The 24,527-nt window shown below is 44.1% G+C and overlaps 2 non-coding genes across 2 annotated transcripts; both read left to right on the forward strand.

Moving 5' to 3' along the window:
* The first annotated feature begins 2,250 nt into the window (after positions 1-2,250).
* Positions 2,251-2,324, forward strand: trnan-guu (transfer RNA asparagine (anticodon GUU)). The gene has a single exon. It is a non-coding gene; the product is annotated as a tRNA-Asn (tRNA).
* Positions 2,325-5,642: 3,318 nt separating this feature from the next.
* trnan-guu (transfer RNA asparagine (anticodon GUU)) lies at positions 5,643-5,716 on the forward strand. The gene has a single exon. It is a non-coding gene; the product is annotated as a tRNA-Asn (tRNA).
* Positions 5,717-24,527: the final 18,811 nt, after the last annotated feature.

The raw sequence follows: 24,527 nt of genomic DNA on the forward strand, positions 1-24,527 counted from the left end.
AAAACAACACACCATTTCAACATCATGTTTTCAGATGTGACAGAAATCTTAAAAAACCCTGAGGGCGGCGCAGAGCTTTTGAAATTTAAGGTAAAAATGGGGCATTCTGAGGCTTTTTGAAGGACCTTTATGGTGACTCATGAAGTAAGGGCAAGTTACCACAGAAAATGATTTAAATCAACACTGAATAAACGTTTCATTTTCAATCGAAGACGTCGCTGACATTTCAGTCGCAAAATGAATGTTGACTCAACCGGTGGAAATTTAACCAAAATTAAACTTTGATTTGATGTGTCCTTCCTATCTGAGTAGTACGCTGGGCTGCAATAAAAATATCTCCACATTTTTCTCAAAGTCATCTACCACTTAAACTGCTCTCCACCTACATTTTTAGCTTGATGTGCTCCTCTTGCAGTGACTGGTGAGACTGACTGACTCACTCACGGTAACAACATCAAAGTTCGACTTGTGTGTGGTAGTTACCATATAGACAGTGCAGGTTGTTGATGACGCGCAGCACGTATGCCCAAACTGGGCCACTGTTCTATTAAACAGCGCTACTCTTGGCTCTTTAAATATAAAATCACCACAATTTAAGCAAATTTTTTTTTATTTAAAAAATACTGAGGACACGGTGAATTGCAGAGAAACGTGTTCCCTCGACCCACAACTTTGAATGCTCAACGACGTCTCCTCTCACAGGGAGAAGATGATCTGCAGCATCCTGCTGCTCATCATCCTCACTTCATGTGTCTGTGGTCAGTTTCCATCTTCACTTTATCAAGTCCAAATACTTTGATCATCTTCTGTGTTTGCTTAGATAATGCAGATTATTGCTATCACATGTGAAAGAGTGTCTGCTCCTCTCTTTCCCTCTCTGTCTCCTCAGCAGCAACATTTGAAGTGAATGTGCCACAGAGCTCCTATCAGGCAGAGGAGAAGCACAACATCACTCTGGAGTGGATGTTCACAACCACACCTGACAGCTCCTGGAGCTCCCTGTATATCATCTGGAACCTGATAACTGATCACAGAGTCTTATTCCTGTATCATGTTCATGAAGGTGTTGAGGTGTCAGAGTCTCAGGATGAACAGTTTGCAGGACGAGTCCAGAGTGACAAAGACGCCCTCAGAGAAGGACGAATCAGACTTCATGTGTCCAGGCTCAGGACTGAGGACTCTGGTCTGTATGTGTGTGAAGTGAAGACTGATTGTGGCTTTATCTTTGGAAGATGTCGACTCAGCGTCACTGGTGAGTTCACATCGTGGATTTAATCTCCTTAAGATTTTTACTGCTGGTTCTTGTTCATTTGGAGTTTTTTCCTGCTGAGAGTTAACATGAGATTTAAAGCTCAGATGTTCCAGTAGTTAGCCATGAAGAACCACTACAGAACTAACACAGTTTATCCAGCTCAGAGTTTAAAGTAGCTGAGAACCAACTGTCTCTGTTTGTGTTGTTGTGTTGTTCATATAGACTCATACATATGAACAGTATATACAACATTTTATTCTGTCAGCTGTTAACACAAAATCCAAAACTCAAAGCAAATGAAGAGAAAACAGACAAAATGCAGCAGAACAACAGTTTCTCTGACAGCAGATGAAGAATTACTAACAGCTGCTAATGATGAGGGAAATGTTTTCTATTTCCATAAATCACCTTCATGTTTTGTCCTTTACAGCAGCTGCTGATCACTCCCAACCTCAGAGACCGACTGAGAGTCCACAGCCAGACATTTCAGGAGGGATCGGACTCTACGCTGCAATGGAAGTGATAGGAGTAGTAGTACATGCAGTAGCTCTGCTGGTTATACTCACTTGTCTTCATTTAACATAATCCAATAACAGGAGGGCAAACTTCAGTAGTTATTTAACAGAACCCTGAAGCTCCATGAGGCTGCTTTTCCTGCACATCCAGACTGACCTCTGACCTTTTCACCTCTCAGACTGTCTTCATGTACTGAGACAAACAAACTGGATGAAAGATAGAGAGGACCAACATCTGAATAGAGACTAAGAGGACTCTGTAAAGTATTCTGCAAATAAAATCACAGAAGAAGAGAAAAAGGCACCATTATCAGTGCCTGAGAGCCTGCGGCAGGAAAAACTCCAGCAGCTTAATAATCAGTCCAGTAGATGGCAGTAATGCTCCTCACACAGCTGGAAGGCATGAACGGAAATGGTATCTGTGGTGATAACAATTCGGTGATATGTTTTAATATTATGCATTGTTAATTCATTGCTGACAGAGTCTCTGTGGCGCAATCGGCCAGCGCGTTCGGCTGTTAACCGAAAGGTTGGTGGTTCGAGCCCACCCAGGGACGAGTGTGTTTACCAACAGATCGTTGGTAATTCAGACATAATGCTCCCATGTCTTCAGAACATTGTCTGCGTATATATCTCTTTCTACGGCCTCGTCCTTCACAACTAAACTGAACATTTTTGCTATCGGCAACCAGTTGTATGTTTGGTAGCAAATCGAAAGCCGCCGGTGTAACGTGTCCCACTGTACCCACAACATATCAGGCTCTGTGGTTAGAGTGGGTCCTCCAATAACTTCCATTCCTAATCTCGCCGCTCCGTACCCCCCATGCTCCCCGGGCGCTGGAAGTGGCTGCCCCACCGCTCCAGTGTATGGCATCTGTCTCCATGAGTGTGTCACCCCGTGCATGTGTGTGTTCAACAGGTGCCAACCTGGATGAGTCAGATGCGGAGAGTCATTTCGTGTGACTACATGACAATAAAGTAATCTTAATAAAGTCATCTTAGGTACTTACATTGATTCTTTATCATTCAAATGGTTATTAGTATGCCATGAGAGACTAAGAGGAAAGAAATTTTGCTTTTTTGATATTTTAATGATAATTTAAGTATTGTGGTTGAAAGAAACATACTGCAACAATTTTTTTTCAAAAACATTGTCTATTTATTTTTTCTGGACTGTCCCTTGTGGTGGACATCGGGTCTTGTTTGATATAAAATGTAATGATGTAATGTTATAATACCGAATTCATTTTCATGTGGATTTCTTTTAAAAAATCTTCTTATTTCATAAACATTAAAATAGATGAAGACATCTGAATGATCTGGCTATTTTACATGAGGGAGGAAATCAGCACATTTCTGTCTGACCTATACTATCGCAATTTCTCACTGTCAACTCTTCAAACTACCAAACAGGGTTAGTTAAACGTGGCACCAAAATAAACACATATTTACTGGAATATCCTTACTGGTACTCCCCACAATAAACATTTGAACAAGAATTTAAACTTAGCAGAACACCCAACAGTGTTTGAACACTCAAATTTACGGCATCACACACAGCTCCAAATCACAGCGTATCATGAATGGTACAACAGGAAACAGTTTTTGGCCTTTGAAACACACAGAAACATGTTATGCTTGATGCACTTGACAGATGTTTTTCCTTTGCATCCCTCTCTTCTGCACCGTGATGAATGAGCAGCCTCCTCCATCTTTGGCAAATGGACTGCCCCGTATTTTTGGACATTGGCATTGGGCTGAGGTTCAACAGGCCTCCTCTTCTTTGTTGGAATGTACTCTTCATCAGTACTCATCTCTTCATCGTCACTGGCCACATTGTCAGCCTTGTGATCTCCCTGTGCCTGAGCAATCATCTCCTCAGCCAGCAGCAGCTTGAAGTCGAAATACTGCAGCCTCTCTTTCTTTGGTTTTCCAGAGACTTGGTGGTCTGACCTGTACTCGATCCAGCTGCCAGGTCAACAAAATGCAGGACTGTACGGATCCATTTTCTTGTGCGGCTTGACATAGGATAGAAGCTGATCATGCGGTCGCACAAATCGAAGCCGCCCATGTTTTTGTTGTATTCAGCTACAACAGCTGGTCGAGGCACAGTAACATGGAGCTTCTCTTTTGCTGACCATCTCATGCAACTGTCCTGGGGCTCTATCCCACAGACAGTGGAGGCCATCAAGACTGCCTTATTATCCTGCCACTTTGTCACGGTAACCTCAGATGGTTTTTCAACAACCATTTCAGATTTACCTCTTCCTTGTTTTTTGTTGTTTCGTTTGGTTTCATCTGACATCTTTGATTTGCATGGTGCAGAGATTCAATTCTTCATAACGGTCCCCGTACCCAGGAGACCATTTGTTTTCAAGCTATCCTGTAGCTTGATGGAGGTGAAATACCTGTCAAAATACAGGTGTGTTCCTGTTGAAAGAGACTGTGCCAACCTGGAGACTGCATTCCCTCTGATTCCAAGTTGTTGGTCAACAGTGAACGTATTCTTGCCTTTGTACACTTCAAACTCCAGTACCAGACCATTGGGACTGGCAAGGAGAAATACTTTCAGTCCTGTGGGGTTTGGTTTTCCGGGCAAAAACTGTCGTACAGGACACCGGCCTGTGAATGGAATTATCTGCTCATCTACAAATGCCTTCCCTGGCCTAGGCAGATTAAACAGACACTCTGTTTAAGAGAGGTCTCACCTTCCAGAGGGGATCACGCTTCTTCTCCTCATCAGAGACATCAAGATCATTTGTGACTTTGATGGACTGCCTGATCTTGAAGAATCTGTCTCGACTCATTGCATCAGCTATAACTGGGACCCTTGTCTTTGCCGCCCAGTACATCCGGATCCTAGGGTATCCGAGGCATGCCACGTACATAGACATGCCAAAGAAGGTTTTCAGCTCCTCTGGTGTGGTTTTTAGACTTCCTCCAGTGATCAACATCTCCCGATTGTTTGTTCGTTCTGACATTTCTTTAAAAACTTGGTCATCGATGTACTGTTGGAAGTAGTCAGAGGGCTTCCAGTTCTGATGGATGTGTCCAGTGTTGTCATTAGAATTACTGTCTTCCACAATAGGGTTGAAACTTAAGTGATAAAGTAAGGAGAGGTATAAGTTCAATGCTCTTTGAGCAGATGTATTATTGAATATTTAAATCAATATGGTCAGTATTTTGCCATATCAAGTTTTTAACTGATTGTGCACTTTGCCTGTGTGTGTGTTAGAACAAGAGTGTGAACTAAAACTGCTCTCATTTCCATTGCTACACACTGTAAGAAACTTCAAAACCCGAGCTTACACATTGCTCCTGATCCATAACACACGATGGGTGTTTCTCGGCTCAGGCTCAGGCTCCTCAACAGCTGCAGTATCCTCCTCTGAACTTTCATCTTCCTCCTCTCTCTGGGCCTCATCCATCTCATCAAATCTGAATCTCCCTCCACAACTCTTAGCAAAATCTTCTCTGCCTCACTTAGCCCTCTGCTCCCTGATGTATTAAAAATGGGGGTTAGTAAGTCCTGATGTCCACTACAAAGGACATTACATAGAAGTTATGTTTTGAAAGGGTTAAAAATACTGTCTTTATAAAAATGTTACTAAATTGAAGTAAAGACTTTGATATTAAAGAAAAAATAGATTTTTAACAATAGAAACATGATATCTGCAAAACATTTTCAACTAACCTCTTTTGTTGCTGTAAAACATGGACGTTGAAATTCCCGCCATTTTCAAAAGACAGTGCATCTGATGTGTTGGCCACATCCCCACAACTGGGGCAGCAAAACAGAGCCCAGGATGTCCTCTGAGAGGGAGAGTAGGACTCAGATAGATTTTATAAGGTATGCCTGTTATGCTGTTCACAGAGTCTCTGTGGCGCAATCGGCCAGCGCGTTCGGCTGTTAACCGAAAGGTTGGTGGTTCGAGCCCACCCAGGGACGAGTGTGTTTACCAACAGATCGTTGGTAACTCAGACATACTGCTGCCATGTCTTCAGAACACGGTCTGCATATATATCTCTTTCTTTGGGCTGTGGCCCCGTCCTTTACAACCGAGTAGGAAATTTTTTCTATCGACTGCGAAGCAACCAGTTGTATGTTTGGTAGTAAATCGAAAGCCGCCGGGGTAACGTGTCCCACTGTACCCACAACCTATCAGCCTCTGTGGTTAGGGTGGGTCCTCCAATAACTTCCATTCCTAATCTCGCCGCTCCGTACCCCCCATGCTCCCCGGGCGCTGGAAGTGGCTATCCCACCGCTCCAGTGTATGGCATCTGTCTCCATGAGTGTGTCACCCCGTGCATGTGTGTGTTCAACAGCTGCCAACCTGGATGAGTCAGATGCGGAGAGTCATTTCGTGTGACTACATGACAATAAAGTAATCTTAATAAAGTCATCTTAGTTACTTACATTGATTCTTTATCATTCAAATGGTTATTAGTATTCCATGAGACTGTGTATATTACAGTGGTCTCTTGAAGTGAAAGAAAGTTGAGCTGTTTTGACAATAATTAAAATCAGATTTATTCTGCGGGAGGCTCCCTGGGGTTGTAATTGCAAGACAGTTTCTCCTGAAATGCCTCAAGTCAAGATGAAGCACAGGTCTGCTACTCAGGCTTTGTGGACTCTTCTTTTATAACGAACCTTTACACAGAAAAATGTGAAAATGTGGTTAAAACATTTTTGAGATGCTTCAATATATTTTCACCAACAACTCCTTATCATCTGATACTTTTAACTGTGATATCTCTGGTGCTCGGGCAGGAATCTCGACACTGGCACAAGGTCTCCATCTTCTGGAGAGAGTGCTGCAGGAGTGGTGACAGTGCAGCTCAGATGAGGTTTCTCTGGAGAATCATGCTGCTCTGCAGCAATCTTAGGAATTTTCTGAAGTAATGCATGAATTATGGACCTCTATTAATCATTCAGTCACCAAGAGGTTAATTATGTGTATGTAACTTGAATCTTTATGGAAGTAAAAATTCTGCTCAGCAGCACTTCTCCCCTGGTGAAAAGTAAATGTGCCAAGAAAACATCAACTTTAGCACATTTGACTGTACTTGACAGTGACAATTGGGGAAGCCGGGAATGTTCACTGTGACTTTAAATGTTTGCTGAACAATCAGGGATTCCGTGCAGGAGCTCAGTGGTCCTGATCTGCATTATTGATACAAAGAGCAGTGAGACAATGTCAGGTTCATACAGAATAAAGACACATTTAGATCCAAACACAGTCTGTAAACATACCTTCATGCTGTCTGCCTTGATAGAGAGTTGGAACCCAATATACTACAAACTATCAAGTCTGACCTTCCAAATGACGCATTATCTTAGAAATCTAATGCTGCTGAAAAGTACAGTACCTATACAAGACGGGTGATAATGACAAAATGACTCACACATTAGTTGGATATATTCGCTCATAATCAAAGGCGCAAAGGAAAAAGTTTGTCCTTAGCGTTCAGTGTTCAGATGGGCCTGAGCCGTCTCTTCTTCCTGAGACGGCGGCTCATGTCTGTAGAGATATTGTTGTGACTTTTGTGGAGTCCATATTACCTAATGTGCTATACTCAGTAGTTAAAGATGAGAAGTCACAGAGTGTCTTCCACCGTTATGTTTTAATCAATTAGCTTACCCGTGGCAGGGCCCTTCGTCATGCCTTTTTTAAAACCTTTATTCATGCAATAGTCCTTCCCCCTACTCCTGACTTCCCCTCTACATCCATTTTTCCTGTTTTACAATGTTTGCATTGATGCGTGACTCGACACTGACCTTAGGTACTTTCCATGACCCTAACGCCTGACTCGTCCTTACACAGAGCTAAACGTTGGTACTTTCCATATATTATCCTTCGCCAGCATGCCTTAATTGTCGACAGCATGCCTGAATTTTCGACAGCATGCCTTCGTCAGCATGCCTTAATTGTCGACAGCATGCCTTAATTTTCGACAGCATGCCTCAATTTTTCGACAGCATGCCTTTTTATTCTATAACTTTTGGGGCCCGGTAAACTTACTTCACATTTCCCCCCTGTGGTTCTGATAAGGACCACCCATCAAAGAAAACCACGTTCCAGTAGATATCGTGCACACACAGAGTAATGAAGTACAGCACACTGGTTATATGATAGAGGTAAAAACACCACACCAACAGTAAGTAGTCAGCACATATGCATCCCACAGTGAGGATCACGAGAAGATGAAGTTCCAGCTGTAAGGACAGCTGGACGACTTCACCTTAAAATCCATCCTGGGACTGGCCCATCCAGATGGCTCTCGTGATCGTCCCTGACGGCTCCTAGCTGAACCTTGCAGACATGGCCAGGGAAACATCCTCTCACATGTAAATTGTGAGAGGTAAAGCCCTCGCCAGGTGGCAACATCAGCAGTACAACATGTCAACACTAAACTAATCGTACCATAAAAATCACACGTGAACATGCAGGGTAAATATACTTGTGACATAATGATAGTTGCAACAGCACACACCAAACCATGTCCATTTCTGCTCACGCAGCCAGTTACCTTTGGTTTGTTCTAAGGGCAAACCCTTGGCACACGTATGAGGGTTAATCCTCTGAAACTTTTTTTATAGAAAGATTTTTAATTATTGTTTTCACTAGCTTCATTGCCACTAGGACAATGCTTAAATTGTACCAATTTAAAAGCACCCATCAGGCCTGTGCCTGTGACGCAGGCTAAGCTTACAACCGAGGGTTCACACCCACACTACTTCCGTATGTATATTGCTATAGAGCATCACAACATAGTGCTATGTAGCAATATACTTATTCACAGTGCGTATGCACTTGTGAATGCATCATTGAACCATGCCTACACAGCAAGGTTACCGATTTACTAATATTAATCATTATTCCCTTTATCCATAACCAAGCACTAAGTGTATATCTGTATTTACTACCTTTGCCTTAATTACTTTGATTCCTTTAATCCATCGTAATATGTTATACATCCTCTTTCAGATAGTCCCATTTCTATTGTCTTAATCCTGCAGCCGGTCCTTCCTGGGGTAAGGTGGGTTCCCCCACCCCCCTTCTCAGTATGGCTTCTCTTCCATTGACTGCAGTGGTTTGTCGCCGCAGTCTGTTTTGACAAAATGTGAGAAGAGAGGCATTGGCTTGTTGCAGTTGAGTTAGGGTTAGCTGAGCCCGATCATAATCAGCCTGGGTCCGATCCATCTGCCTTTGCAGAGAGTTGGCTGTCTGTTGGGCAAGGACCAATTGCTGAGTCAGTCGCTCTTGCTCTGCTCTTGCCCTAGTCAGGTTCTGTTTGTACTTGCCTCTATGAGCTGAGCTTCTGACTTTCTGGATCTGTTTGCGGGCCATAGGAGTGAGACCTGCTCGCAGCGCAGAGTAGACTGTTTTTGTCATGGTCCCAATCTCACCCCGAAGATCACTGAGTTGTATGTACTGATCGAAAGGCCGGGTCAGGAATGCTGAGATATGAGCCCTATCACCCGGGCCGACTTGAAGATAGGTCGGTCTGACAGATGGAGGTCTTGCCATCGGTTGGATCGCAACTGCTGGTTGGTTGATGTGGATCTCCGAAGGATGCCCTCGATCCTCTGGATCGTCTGGACTTTGCGGGTTGGACGGAGGTCTGCGGAAAGCTGGTGGCCATTGGATGTCGGATAGATCTGCTGCTGGTCTCGCTGTATTCCCCCTTGGAGGTGTCTGGGACTGGCTCCACTCAGGCCCCCCTGACGGCAGGTCGAAGTGCCTTTCGTCCTGCTGGGAGTCACCAAGGTGCCTATTTAGAACAAATGGGTTGGCAGCTAGGGGTGGGTGTGTTCCTACGGGTGTGTGTGTGTAGTCCCCTCTGCTAGAACTGTGACCAAACCAATCATCCACGGCCACATGTGGTCGGGTAAAGAAAGCTTCCACCATTTCCAACAGTCTGTGATGGAGACATGATAGGTTTTAGTGGTTATATAAGTATAACATGTATACGAGAGACTTGCCTTCCTTTGTATATATGACGATCGACAACATGTACGTGAATATTTACAACATGTATGTGAGTATTTACAACACGTATGTGAGTATTTACAACACGTACCTTGTGGGGAGCAGGCGGCGACCATCTACCTTCCTACCTATTGTCCTATATTTCATACAGCCCTATACGTTCTTCCACGTCTGGGTGGCTTTGCAGCAGCACTACAGGGAATTGTCCAGTTATGCTAACAAAAAGACGTGATACTAGGAGGCGGAGCAAAGGTATGACACAGCAGATCACCAGCAGCACCACCAAAAACAATTCCGGCCATTTTTAGGTATTTTAGCCATCCTAATTTACCTAGCCAGTCCCAAAAGCTTGTAATTTGTGTATTCCAATTGGAATTTTTCACATGTTCATCTCGCAGCAGCTTCATTTCTTTCAGGACTCCTGTCAAACTACCGTTGGTGCCTGTGTGCATTGGAATCAAGGTGCAACATTCTTCCCCAATTACATCACAAACTCCCTGATCCTCTGCCATGCGTGTTTCTATCACAAATCTATTTTGTAAGGTCATTAATGACGTTGCATGTAATTGTTCCCGTACTAGCGCCACCCCTTTGACAGTGAATTCATAAATCTCTGTTGATTAAACCAAAGGAGATTGACCCACCGACTGTTTCTAGCTATGTATTGGGCGTTTGCTATAGTTCCTGCAAACGGAACCGAGCCTAATCCCCTCCCAGACTCTATCCAGGCTTCTCCTATAGCAGTGTTATCATCAGGAACACCCAAGGGGATCTGATCCCAGGTAATATAAACTTCATTGGATGCTCTCCAATCCCATGCTTTCCAAACGTCCCAGTCCTTATCTGGGTAGGAGTCAGGAGCACTTCGTTTGCTCCTAAGGTGTATTTTAGTTTCATTTGATTCTTGTGTAATTAAGGATAAATGTCCTGTTAACATTATTGGAGCACATATGCCCGTCCAATTGGCCGGTAGGTGTGGCAACATAGTGGCGTTACTCTCACAAGTCCAAAAGATATCTCCCAATGGTTCTGTTCCCTTTCCCAAATCCAGCAGTCTGTACTGGGCTATATATGACGAATTTTGTTCATAAATCACATGTCCCCCGTTTGGTACTATTTGCTTACATTGTATTCGGGCTTTCGGACTGGTCTCACATATTTTGATGGTTCCTGTGGCATTTCCTGTGGTTAGTTTCGGGTACCATGTTAATCTGCTGCATCTCACCAATCCCTCCGCATCCGTCATCACTGCAGATGCTCTCTGCGTAACCTCCTCCAATTCGTCTCCTCGTGCTATGCAGAAAGGAAAGATAAGGTCGTCAGGCTTGCGCACCACTGGGGGAAGTACTGCCATTGTGTCATAATCATCAAAAGCAAGCTTTTTGGGGCAGACCTTCTTGTTTCCACTCCACCCCGACAGTCCCCCTGCCATGTGCATAGTACAGTGGGGAAAACATTTGGAAATGTCTGGACAATCCCCTATCTTACTCCCTGGTAATATTTGAACTTGGGGCAGTTTTTTAGCATTATAGCAGGCAATGCAGTCTCGTTTTTCCTGCCTTCTTGCTGCAAACATATCGCTTATTGAATACTGTATCCATTGTTGGAACAAATTTGTGTTCCAATGTGCTGTTCTTAATTTGTTCAAATCCCGTCTTTGTCTTTTATTCATCAATCTTACGTTGATTCTGGCTTCTTCTACTGACATGCTCTGTCCTGTTAGTGTGTTTTTACACATTGTCTCAGTGCATCTTACCTGAATGGTCACCGTCCCCTCCCCACTGCAGTCCGCGTTTTGGGGATATCCCAGCCAATGGTTACCCATTGACTCGGCCCCTATTTCTTCTGTTAACACATAATCATATATATCTGCTTTGACATGCATTATGTATTTAATTTCCCCATTATCACTATCTATTATCCCTCTGTTAGTGGCTAATGTGGTCATTGCCAAAGCGCATGTGTCTAATGTGTGTCGCGGGGTGACTGTGTGAGGATTAGCAGTGGTGGTTACTATAATTTCCCCCGTTGTTAACCCACAGAGGGTTAACACCAACATGCAGCTAATCTGAATCAGAGGTAAACCAGTCCGCTCCCGGCGTGGGCGGATATGTGAAAGTTTGTGGGTCAGACCGGCCTGGTACTTCCTCTTGCGGTGAAAGTGGCGATGGGCATGCATGTGACGGGCCATCTGATGAACGGGCCACACCGCCATCAGAGCCCTGTGTGTGTTGCGAATGGTGCTCTTCAGGTGCTGGTGTGCCGTCTTGAGGCACCACCTGACTTGCAGGAGCACCTGCGTCAGTAAGAGGGTTACTGGGCCTGTCAGGCGTCTCAGCAGCACGTGAATGCTCTGAGTCACTGGATTGCGGTCTGTGCCGACGGGCTGACAAACGGGCTGACCTCCTCTGACCATGTGGTGATAGTGATTCAGAACTTGAGGAGGTCAGCGACGGACTGGAACCGGTGTCCTGAGGGAGGCTGTGCGCCGCCCTTTCAGCATGCTCAGACCCCGACGGTTCTGGAAAGTGTCCAGGTGGGTCTGGTGGCCTATAGCAGGTGCAGTGATTCTTGTGGAACCAGAAGGGCTTACCTTTAACCTTCAAAGCAGTGGGAGTAGTGAGCACAACCTTAAAGGGTCCCTCCCTACGTGGTTCGTTCCACTGTCGCCTAAACACCCGTATGAACACCAGGTCACCAATTTGGACGTCACAAACGTCAAGGGGAATGTGTGTCCCGTCTTTGCCGTGAGCTTCTTTCACCTGTTGGAACACAAGTCTGTGGATTTGAGTTAATGCACGTAAATAATCTCCCAACTCACGTTCCAGCTGAGCCATGGCAGGCCCCTCCAGTGGTCCTCTAGTTTGTGGGAGAGGCATAGGACGCCCTGTAAGCATCTCATGAGGAGTTAGATGCGTTAGTCGGTTAGTTTGGGAGCGCATTGCCATCAATGCCAGGGGAAGTGCGTCTACCCATGTTAGTTTGCCATTGCAATCAGCCATGATTTTAGCTATTTTGGTTTTCAAGACACCATTGGCTCGCTCCACAGACCCCTAAGACTGTGGGTGATAAACACATCCATACTTCTGCTTGATACCCAGGATTTTAAACATTTCTTGTATCACCTGTGAAACAAAATGCGGACCATTATCAGATGAGATGGTGTCTGGCATGCCAAACCTGGGAAACACCTCTCTACACAGAAATTTTGCTGCAGCCTTGTGATCAGCCTTGGAGGTGGGGCAGGCCTCGATCCACCTACTGAACCTGCAAACAACAACCAGCATGTATCTTTTTCCTTGTACCCGATCAATCATATCCACATAATCCATAACCAGATGTCAAAAAGGACCATCTGGCATGGGAATGTGAGCCAAAGGCTGGGTAAACATTTTGCGGACATTGTACTTTGGACAGTGAGGACACATGGCAAGTTCTCTATCAACCATCGGTGTCATGTATGGCGACCACCACACAGCTTGCAGCTTTCTGATAACTTGGGCCCTAGAACAATGATCAGGTTCATGCATCTTTTTGATAGCAATACGCAGCAGAGATAGTGGCAAAACAAAATGCCCCCGGAATCCCCGCCACAACCCCAGATGGGGGTGTGAAGTTCGAACAGCTCCCCTTTGAACCCACAGGCGTTTTTCTGCTTCCGAGACCTTGTTTTGTGCTTCTATCAATGATGCTAGGTTTGTTATAGGTGCACAATCTTCCTCAAACAGAATTGGTCCCTGCATTACCTGTCCTGTCGCTTCTTTGGCTGCCTCGTCTGCCAAATTGTTGCCTACCGCAATGGGTGAGGTGTTGTTTTGATGTGCTGCACATTTAACTATGGCTAACGAGGTTGGAAGTTGTATGGCCTGTATTAGTTCGATCACTGCTTGTCCATGTGCCACAGGGGTGCCATCAGTACGCACAAACCCTCTTTGCTTCCAGATACTGGCGTTTATATGGCACACTCCATAGCCATATCCACTATCTGTGTAGATTGTTGCCCTTTTGTCAGCTGCTAATTTACAAGCTGCTGTCAGTGCTTTAATCTCAGCTAATTGGGCAGAACAAGGCTGGCCCAGACTCACTGATAGTAGTTTGGTGAAGGAGCCATCAGGATTAAGCTGGACGATTCCATACCCAGCCTTGTTCCCTGTCTCGCCCCTGACACATGAGCCATCAACGAACAAGGTCAGGTCAGACGGAATAGGGTGATTGAATAAATCATCCCTGACTTTCATGAAGGTGTCCGTCTCCTTGAGACAATCATGGGGCTCACCTTCTGTTGGCAATACCATTCTTGTGGCCGGGTTTATGGTAGTGCATCGCAGTACCGTCAAGTCAGGTCCTGAAAGCAGGATCTCATAACCCGTTCGTTGTGCTTGGGTTATCACAAAGCGTGGGCTTGTGAGCATTGCATGCAGCTGATGTGAAGTGTACAAGAATATTGGATGGCCCATAGTAATGACAGAGGCCTTCTTGTATGCAAAAGCGGCCGCTGCCAGTCCCTGGTAACAGGGTGGCAGCCCTTCTTCCACACCATCTAATTTTGTGCTGTAGTACGAAATTGGTTGTTTACCTGTGGGGGTTTCTTGCATCAATACTGCGCATGCATACCCTTGCTTTTCTGCCACATACAGATGGAATGGTTTGCCATTGTCTGGATTGGCTAGAGCAGTCTGGAGATAATTTTTCAGCAGCTGGAAAGCCCCTTCTGCCTCATCAGTCCATTGCAGCTGGGTCGACTGTTGTCCTTGTCCCGCTGCACGGATCAAAGCTCTTAATGGTGCTGTTTTGAGAGCGTAATCACAAATCCAGGGCCTGCTGTAACCTGCCATACCAAGGAAAGACAACATGTGACCAACAGTTTGAGGTTTAGGCGTTTTACTGATGGCTTCAAGCTGGGATGGTGCAATTTGTCTTTTGTCCCCACTTAGCTGTCTGCCCAAGTACTCTACCGTTGTTTGGCAGAACTGCAGCTTCTTCTTACTCACTTTGTGTCCTCCTTCCGCCAGAGCTGTCAATACAGCGATGGAATCTTTCTCGCACTGTTCTTTTGAGTCAGAGCAAATCAAAATGTCATCCACATACATTAAGGTGGTGGACTGTATGTCCAAGTGACTGAGATCATGTGCAAGAACGCAATTGAAGATGGAGGGAGAGTGTACAAATCCTTGTGGCAAGCGAGTGTAGGTGTATTGTTGACCCTTGAATGTGAATGCAAACAAATATTGGGAATCTGGATGCACTGGTACACTGAAGAATGCAGAGCACAGGTCTATCACCGTGAACCATTTTGTGCCTGGTGGTATGTTGGACAACAATGTGTGTGGATCAGGCACGATGGGCACTTCTTCTGCAACAATAGCATTGATTAGCTTTAAATCATGCACTAGTCTGTATTCATCACCATTTGGTTTCCTTATGGGAAAGATGGGGGTATTGCATGCACTGTTCGTTTTTATCAGGACCCCTGCCTCCACTAATCCTGTTATGATGGGATTTATACCGTCTATGGCTTCCTGTCTGAGGGGATATTGCTTTTGATACGGCAATCTGATGCCTGGTTTCAAGTGGAATCGCTGTGGTTCAGCTGATTTCACTATCCCTACATCTGTCTTGTGTTGGGACCATACTTGGGATGGGACTTGTTCTAATAGTGTCAAGTGTTCTTCAGTTGTCACCATAAGCCCAACTCTGTCTCTGGATACCTTAACCCTTTCTGCTATCACCTCATCTGCATAGGTGAAAGTGATTTTGAAAAATTGTCCATCTGCGGAGACACTAATCTGGTGGCAGTCTGTGGGAGTCCAATCTTTGATTTGTCTTGCGGCTTGAACCATGGGGCCCAAGTCATGTGATTCATACTTGTCAGCAATCAAAAGAGTGACGTGAGGTGTGGAGTTCTGGACTTGAAACCAGTCACTGACATCTTTTCCTGCAAACTTCACAGCTGCAGCTGCCCCTTGAGGTCCTACTATGATGTCTTCGTACTGGACAATCAGTGCTTTGTTGTTGATGTTTTCATCCCAACTTTTCTCATAGTCCTCGTGAACTTGATCTTTGTCGTAAAACATGGTGCAATGGAGTGGGAGTGTAGGCTCTTTAGCCATATCATAGTGATTCATTACCAGTGGTCTCCTTGCTTCCCATTCATGACGAAGAAAAGAGTCTGGTGTTATCAGCTTCATCCAGAAAACTTGGGCCTCTGGGTTGTTAGTTGGCATCTGTGGAGATCCTGTAGGAGTTGTTAGTGGCATCATAGGAACAGACATGTTATCAGATTTATCCGACTGGTCGTCTGTCACCTCAAAATAGATGCCATCAGGAGTACATTTGATTTTTGCATTAAGCTTACACAACACATCTCTTCCCAGGAGATTAATTGGTGTATCTGCTGAATATAAAAGAGAAGAATAAATTGTCTTTTCTCCTATTTTCAACGGAACCGGTTCAGTCATTGGTATTATTTGTGTTTTCCCAGAGAAACCTACTGTTCGAATCTTCGAAGCTGAGAGGGGAAGGCTGGCTCCGTCTTTTCCTATACAGGAGTATGTGGCTCCTGTGTCTATCATGAACTGGTGATGCTGGTTATATACAGTTACATCTATTGTGGGTTCAACATGTGGGCGTTGTGTCAAAATTGGTAAAATCACCTCCCCATCAGCTTTCTCTGGGCCTCCCTATTGCCAATGTGCTGCTGGACCCATCCATGGTCCATTGTTCTGAGGATTAGCACCTGTCTCAGTGCTTGGGGGTCCTGAACCCGGTTGTTGGGGCTCTGGCCATGGATTGATAGGGCAGTTCCTCTGCATGTGTCCCGTCTGTCCGCACCCCCAGCACTGCAGTCTTGATTGGAATGAGGGTGCCGTTGAGGCTACCTGTGGCTGTGGTTGATATTGCCCGGGTGGGGGTCCCCCAGACGGTCCTTGGGGCCTCCTCCATCTACCTCGCATGGGAGGGCCACCACGTCCTCTTCCTGCTGCAGGCTGCTGGATTCCTCCCCCTTGGTTGAGGTGCACATGGATTGGAGGGATCTGCTGATTCTGGAATTGACCTGCTGGTGGAGCTGTGGGATAAACATTAGGCACAGCAGATGTTGGTTGAACATGAGGTGATGACATGGTGGGTGTAATGACGGGTGCCTGCATTACCCCTCCTTCTGTTGGTCCTCCTTCCACTGGAGCGGCCACACTTACTGCTGCTTGAGGCTTTGGTCTCTCCCTCTCCTTCTTCTGCTTTGCCAGTTCACCTATTTGTAGCTGAGTCAGTTTAGTAGCCAGTTTTTGTTGATTCATTACTGTCCCACTCATGCGTGAAGGGTACTTTTCTCGTAGGGCCCGCCACACTTGCGGTCGTATCAGGTCGAAAGTTATCGCATCATATTTGTGTGTGGTAGCCAACCTGATATATCCAGCCATCCTGAATACTTCTGTGGCGGCTGCCTGTCCTGCTGTCTTTATCAGCAGTGCCTTGATGTCACCACCCGCCAGCTTAAGTCCTCCAGTGAGTTCTTCAAGCTTCTCGATCCATTTGTCAGCTCCGTCTGTTAAAGGAGTTAGTTTACTTGCAAGTGTCATCATATCCATAAATGACCATGGCACATACCTGAAGCTGTTATTGGGTCCTTTGGCCAGCAGTGGGTGCATTCCAGAGGGGGTTGTCGCTGTGAGTTCTGCTGACGTCTTCGATTGCGCAACTCCATCCTCTCACTTTTGTTTCCTGTCTCCATCAGTAAGTCAAGATCATAAGTTGTCTCTGTGGTCTTAGAGCATGGGGGTGGTGAACATTCTTTGCCGCACGCCTACTGACTTTTCAGGTTCTCACGTTCCTGTTCGTATTCCTCGTCTTCATCTTCATCATCTGCTGGTATGTCTGACCCTTTGCCTTCATCCTGTGAGTCTCTGGCCTCACCTTTGCCAATCGAAAGTTCTGATCCCTCTTCCTTTTCCTGTTCTTCTGACCTTTCCGGTATTGGCCCGGTCGCACCCTGTTGACTCTCTGTCATTAGTCGGTCAATCATTGCTTGGTCTTTTTCTTCTTCCGACATTGTTTTCTTTTTCCAGTTGCCACTATCCTTCCCAGATCCTGTTTTCCTAGGTTCTGCCTCTACATCTACCTCCCTCTGTGTCTTGTGTGTTGATTTCTTATGTGTTCCCTCATCTGCATACTGATGAGATGATGATTCACTTGTCTCCCTCTGCCTGCGTGGCCTACTTTCTGAGTGGTAACGAGATGATGATGAGGCACCTGCCTTCCTGTGTCTGGGTGGCCTAACTTCTTCTTCTTCCTCTTCCTCGTTTACTATGATCTTTATTGTTCCTGTAATTACTCCCCCTGCTCCGTTCTGCTCTAGCTGCACAAATTGTCCCGCTCTACCAGGGTTGTAAGGTGGTGGTCTGGGGCCTGTGTTTTTATTTATCATGGGGTTTCTGCTGGCTTCTACTCTGAAGTACTGCAGGATGTCTCTCTGCTCAGCATTCTTCTGTTTTTTCTTCATGTGTGTTACATCGTACTTTTTGTCTTTATTTCTTAACTCTTCCTCCACCTCATCACAACATCTTGGATCAAAGCTGCCTTCGAGAGGCCATCGATTTTTACCAGATGTTATCCTGTGCCAACTTTTCATACATCGGAGAATTTTGCACCCGTTTGTTGGATGGATGACCATGACTAGTTTTGCAGGCGTTATCTCATTTTCCTGCTTACTTTTGTTGGCTCCCATGTTTTATGGCAGTTCACAGCAATCTCCGGGGTAGTGTGGTTACTTATTAACTTTTTCTTCTATCACCTACTTTCTTACACCTGCTTTCTTTCCCACTGCCCCTGCTCTACTCAATACAGAGCTGATATCTGCACTTTGGTATTTCCCAATTTTTGTTACAATTTCGTTATTCTACTAATAATTATTTTCACTGCTTTATGCTTAATTGGAACTTTTAGAGATAATATCATCTATCGTGTGTCAATCCGTTACACCACGACGTTTCTAGCGACCATATCTTACTTATTTATGCTTATGCACTATTCTTACAACATTGACACCTTTCATCTATGCCTAGTTTGCACTTTTAGCAACTATTCCAATTATACTTTAACTTTGTTAATTAATTACACATTAACAATAACATAGGTACATTTTACAACACTTTTTTGGAAAACATCAATCCTTTTGTTAACTGCAAGTCTCTTCCTTCAACAGTTATTTTTTGTACTCACTGTACTTTACTGTTTTCTACAGTTTTTTCCCTGCCTTCGACCACCCCTCGAGAAGGCACGGTGGTTGACGTCTCCACAGGCGGTACTTTTATCCTTATGCTTTACCTTAGCATCTTAGTCATCAACATAATTATTTAATCAAAAACATAGACAAAAACACGATTATCCTACAAAGTTTCCACACGTCTTCTTGTTGCATTCTTTACGGACTTACTGCGACCTTCTTGATCAGACAGTCAGTGGGGCTGTCTGATTAAACCTTCCTCCTTCACCCTTCATATACCTCACCAGCACATAACTTACAACTCCAAGACCTGTACGTGACATAACAGCCCATAGACAGATCAATAGGTTAAATATGCATTGTTGGAGCTTATCCATCCCACACTTGTCATATTTTCACACAATCATTCATACGTGGACCGATCACCAGCTGTTACTTCTGCTCATATGCACATTCAATGTTACTAGGTTGTTTTTAGGATAGTGTTTTAATACATACCTTCTGACCACTGGAGCTTAGGTGGAGGCTGGATCCCCATAAATTTGGAAAAAATAAAAAGGAATTGGTATCTCACCTGGTGGATATGTGGGCCCTTTTGGGGTTCCTGGCCTCCAACCAGCGCCCGTGGCCTTCCGGTGTCGTCACTTCCTCCTGGAAAGCTGGCTCGCCAATTGTTGTGACTTTTGTGGAGTCCAAATTACCTAATGTGCTATACTCAGTAGTTAAAGATGAGAAGTCACAGAGTGTCAAAGATGAGACAGATTCAGCTGGTTCGCGGTCCAATGATGGTTTTATTGCAGAGTTACAATTCGACCATACATGAGAAGTAGCCCGGGCCCGTCTTTTATACAAGTTGGGCCTGTGGACGCTCCTCCCCGGGCCCCTCCTTTCATATGGCGTGTTTTCCCTAATCTTCCACCGTTATGTTTTAATCAATTAGCTTACCCGTGGCAGGGCCCTTCGTCATGCCTTTTTTAAAACCTTTATTCATGCAATAGTCCTTCCCCCTACTCCTGACTTCCCCTCTACATCCATTTTTCCTGTTTTACAATGTTTGCATTGATGCGTGACTCGACACTGACCTTAGGTACTTTCCATGACCCTAACGCCTGACTCGTCCTTACATAGAGCTAAACGTTGGTACTTTCCATATATTATCCTTCGACAGCATTCCTTAATTTTCGACAGCATGCCTTCGTCAGCATGCCTTAATTGTCGACAGCATGCCTTAATTTTCGACAGCATGCCTCAATTTTTCGACAGCATGCTTTTTTATTCTATAACTTTTGGGGCCTGGTAAACTTACTCCACAATATGATATGCATGTTTGATCACTCCAATGCACTGTTCAATGCTGTTGTCTGCTGGGGGAGTTGCACTTAAGACAAAAACTGTAGGTGCCTGGACAAACTAGTGAAAAAGGCTTGTTCTGTGGTAGGCAGAAGGCTCGACCCTCTCGGTGCTGTGGTGGAGCAAAGGATGAGGAGGAAATCATATTCTGTTTTGGAGAACAATAAACATCCTCTCCACAGCATCAGGGCAGGACAGAGGAGCAGCTGCAGTGAGAGACTCATCTCACTGAGCTGCAGGACTGAGAGGTTCAGGCGGTCCTTTGTCCCCACAGCCATAAGGCTTTTTAACAGTGACTGCTGACATGTTCTTCTCAAATTTATTTGATTGATTATTATTATGATTGATTATTATTTATAATATAATTATGATTATCATTATTGTTGTTGTTGTTGTCTAATATACAATCATTGTAAATATTTATATTTTAATGAGCTACTTGACTAATTTGAATTTCCCTCATTGGGGATGAATAAAGTATTTTTCTATTCTATTCTATTCTATTCTATTGTAGCCACCTAAAAATCACTTTTATTTTGAGGCTTTTCTAAATGGGGAAAAAGAGAGCAAAGTGAGGATAGGTGTGACAGATGAACCCCAGCAGTCTAATCCTATAGCAGCTTAACTATGGGATGTTTCAGGATTACCTGAGCCATCCCTAACTATAAGCTTTATCAAAAAGGAAAGTTTTAAGCCTAATCTTAAAAGTGGAAAGGGTGTCTGCTTCAGTTTGAATGTGGAAAAAGGTTTATTTTGGAAACATTTTAAAAACTGACATTATTCTGTCTTGGAAAACACTGCTAGTGGGAAACATTACACTGGTTGCTGAAAACTGGCAGAAGTGGACCTTCCAACGTGACAGTGACATGAAGTATTCAGCTGAAGTCGTCAAGTGATTAACAGAGAACAAAAATCAACATTCTGGAATCCGGACTTCAATTCCATTCAGAATCTGTGGTTGGAATCACAGACCAGAAGAGAGACAGAACAGAGGCCTTCAAACCTGCAGATCATCACACAATGAGGTCCAATTTTCCAGTGGAGGCATGAAGAAAGCAGTCGTGAGTACCATAACATACAATGAATGCATTAAAACTGACCTGGACAATAATATTTTGAGATTTCACAGAAAAAAGTTTAAAAATGTATAATCATAAAACTGGACAAGAGAGCAAAACAACACACAAGATGGTGGCTGAGAACGGAACGCCATTGCTCTTTTTTAGTCTTCCTGTTTTTTAGTCTTATCACTAAATTGTGATGTCATCACTGATGACATCAAAATCTCTCTTCTGGTCTTCTGGTCATCACTGATGATGACATCACAATTGATGTCACCACTGATGTTGTTTGACATCACAAATGTTATATAGGCCAGACATTTTCACTCCTTTTTCACAGTTCGTCAGGAGTTTATCTGAAGAAACACGTCCAGTTTTCGAAGCAAATTTGAAAGTCTCAGCAAACGGTTTTCACATCGTCTAAAAAATCAACACTTAATTACTATCTTAAATAGTAATTTTGACAAACTCTTAGAAACAACACTTAGTTACTATCTTAAATTGTAATTTTGACAAACTCTTAAAAACAACAAGCAAAATGAGTCAAACCAAGATATCATCTGCTCCACTTCAGTGGTGTGACATGGTAGAGGACGATTTACCTGAGGATTTCTACACATATACCATTACTTTTGGCGATAATGAAAGTTATGAGGAACCCACCAACAGGTCAGAAAATGAGCTGTTGGAAAAAGAACAATGCCAGGCCTCTGAGGACTCCACGTCTCCTCAAAAAGTAAATGACGAAGAGGAAAAAGAACCATCCCAGGTCTCTGCTGTGGCTGTGACTCCTCATTCCGAGGACGTCCAGCTGGTGCAGGATCATCCCCAGGCCTCCAAAGTACGTCGCGTCACGTGGAAGTTTCCAAATTCACAAACCGACAAACAAGCCCAGGCCTCCAACAAATATAACATTACTTTTGGCAGTAACGAAAGTTATAAGGAACCCACCAACAGGGGAGAAATTTTAACATCAAGCCTAGAAAATGACCTGTTTGAAAAAGAACAATCTCAGGCGTCCTACAAATATAACATTACTTTTGGCAGTAATGAAAGTTTGGAGGAACCCACCAACAGATCAGAAATGTTGGACGTGTTGGAAAAGGAACAATCCCAGGTCTCTGCTGCGGCTGTGACTCCTCATTCCGAGGACGTCCAGCTGGTGCAGGATCATCCCCAGGCCTCCAAAGTTCGTCGCGTCACGTGGAAGTTTCCAATTTCACAAACTGAGGAGATTCCCTCTAATGCCTCTGCTGCCGACGAAGATTATGGATCAGAAAAATTACAGGAATCTTACCAACATAATAAGGACAAGATCAACTATTTATACCATCGGATGGATATTGTCAGGACTAAGCTGCTGAAAAAGAATTTCTTTCTGACACGAGAAAAAGACAGAAGAGTCGCAGCAGAGAATAGCTGCTCCATTTCTGAGGAAAAACTCAAGGACCTGGAAAACTGTTTGACGTCTGAACGTCATCTCCGTGAAAAGTGTGAGCAGGAGCTCAAGGAATGCAATGACGTAATTGTAGAATTGATTGAAACACTGAAACCACCAGTATCTGAAACTGAATATCAGTCAGTTGTAAAAGAGGTAGAGAGCTTGAAAGAACAACTCAAAGAAAAGACTGCCTCCAATATTGATCTTGCCTCCAAACTAAAGGCACAGGAGGAGGAAACAAAGACACAGGAAAAGAAGGTGGCAGAACTTATGAAGGCTGTATTTCTATCCGTCATCATCAAGCCAGAAGAAAAAACAGAGCAGTACATCCTCCCAGAACTCCATTTAGATCAGATACGTCTTCCACCAAAGAACATAATTGTAGAAGAGCTGGCTTCACAAGTGGAAGTATCGAATCCAGAAGTGGATGGAGTCAACAAAACAGAACCACAAGAGATCCCTGAGCAACCAAAAGAGAACGTTACATCAAAGAAGCGTCGGCGCAAGAACAAAAAGATGCCAGAAACCATTGTAAAGAACCAGCCTGAAATCATCCAGGAATCTCGAGACACGGAGGACATTTCATCACCTTTCGTTGTCCAGGAACCAGAGAAGATTTCTGAACCCGTGGAAGAAAAGGAAATAGAAAGGGCTTCTGGAGACTCACAGGAAGTGATTCCATCAGATTTGGCTCATCAGGCTGGAGTGCCACAACCAGACGTGGTCCCAGAGCTGGTGAGTGACATCGAAATGGAATTAGTCCCACAACCAAAAGATGTCTCAGAGCCACCAAAAGAGAAAGTTTCTTCTAAAAAGCGTCGGCGCAAAAACAGAAAGACGGTAGAGACCATTATAAAGAACGACCAGCCTGAAATCATCCAGGAACCTCAAGACACGGAGGACATTTCATCACCGATTGTTGTCCAGGAACCACTTCCAAAGCAAAATCAAGAAAGAACTTTCATTGTCATCGAAATGGAACCAGCCTCTAAACAGTCAGAGGACTCTCCAACATCAAACCCCTCACATGCCACAGAAGACTCGTCTCTTCAACTTGCAGTACCAGAACAAGCAGTGGACAAGTTTAACCCCTCAGAAGAAAGACCAGAGCTGCCTTCAATGTGGAGGCGCTTCAAAAAATATATGACGCCTAAACATCGCCGACAATACAAAGACAACAACATCAAGAGAGAAAGTAGCAGCAGCGTTTAGTTTCTTTAGAAATCTCTATACATCCTGTTACAGTAACATCAATAAAAATACTTCAAATGTATCTATCTTTTGTACGACTCTATCTTTTCATCCTGAACAACTGCACTGACTGAAAGTATCAGTGCATTGTTCTCACAACTGTTCAGAGCAGTATTGTGTCATTCAAATAAGAATATGAATAAGATCCTACACAAATTATTATTACATTGATTTATGTGTTTAAATAAAATAAAACGTGAAAAAAAAATAATTACGCACTTGTTTGGATTCTTTTATCAAAATAAGAAACAATTAAAAGGTCATTTTCTTCAAAAGTTATTCTTCCAAAGACAAAGAAGGTATTTTTGATATTGTTGAGGGTTTGATTTCCCCTTTTATTGTACATATTTATGCACTGTGCTTACATAGAGTTGATAGACTCCTTTTTGAAAGGAACGAGCATTGACCGCACAGTGTGAAGGGTTAGAACACTACATGCTTAC

This window comes from Leuresthes tenuis, unplaced genomic scaffold, assembly GCF_036924035.1.
Source record: "Leuresthes tenuis unplaced genomic scaffold, fLeuTen1.0.hap1 SCAF_17, whole genome shotgun sequence".
Classification (NCBI taxonomy): domain Eukaryota; kingdom Metazoa; phylum Chordata; class Actinopteri; order Atheriniformes; family Atherinopsidae; genus Leuresthes; species Leuresthes tenuis.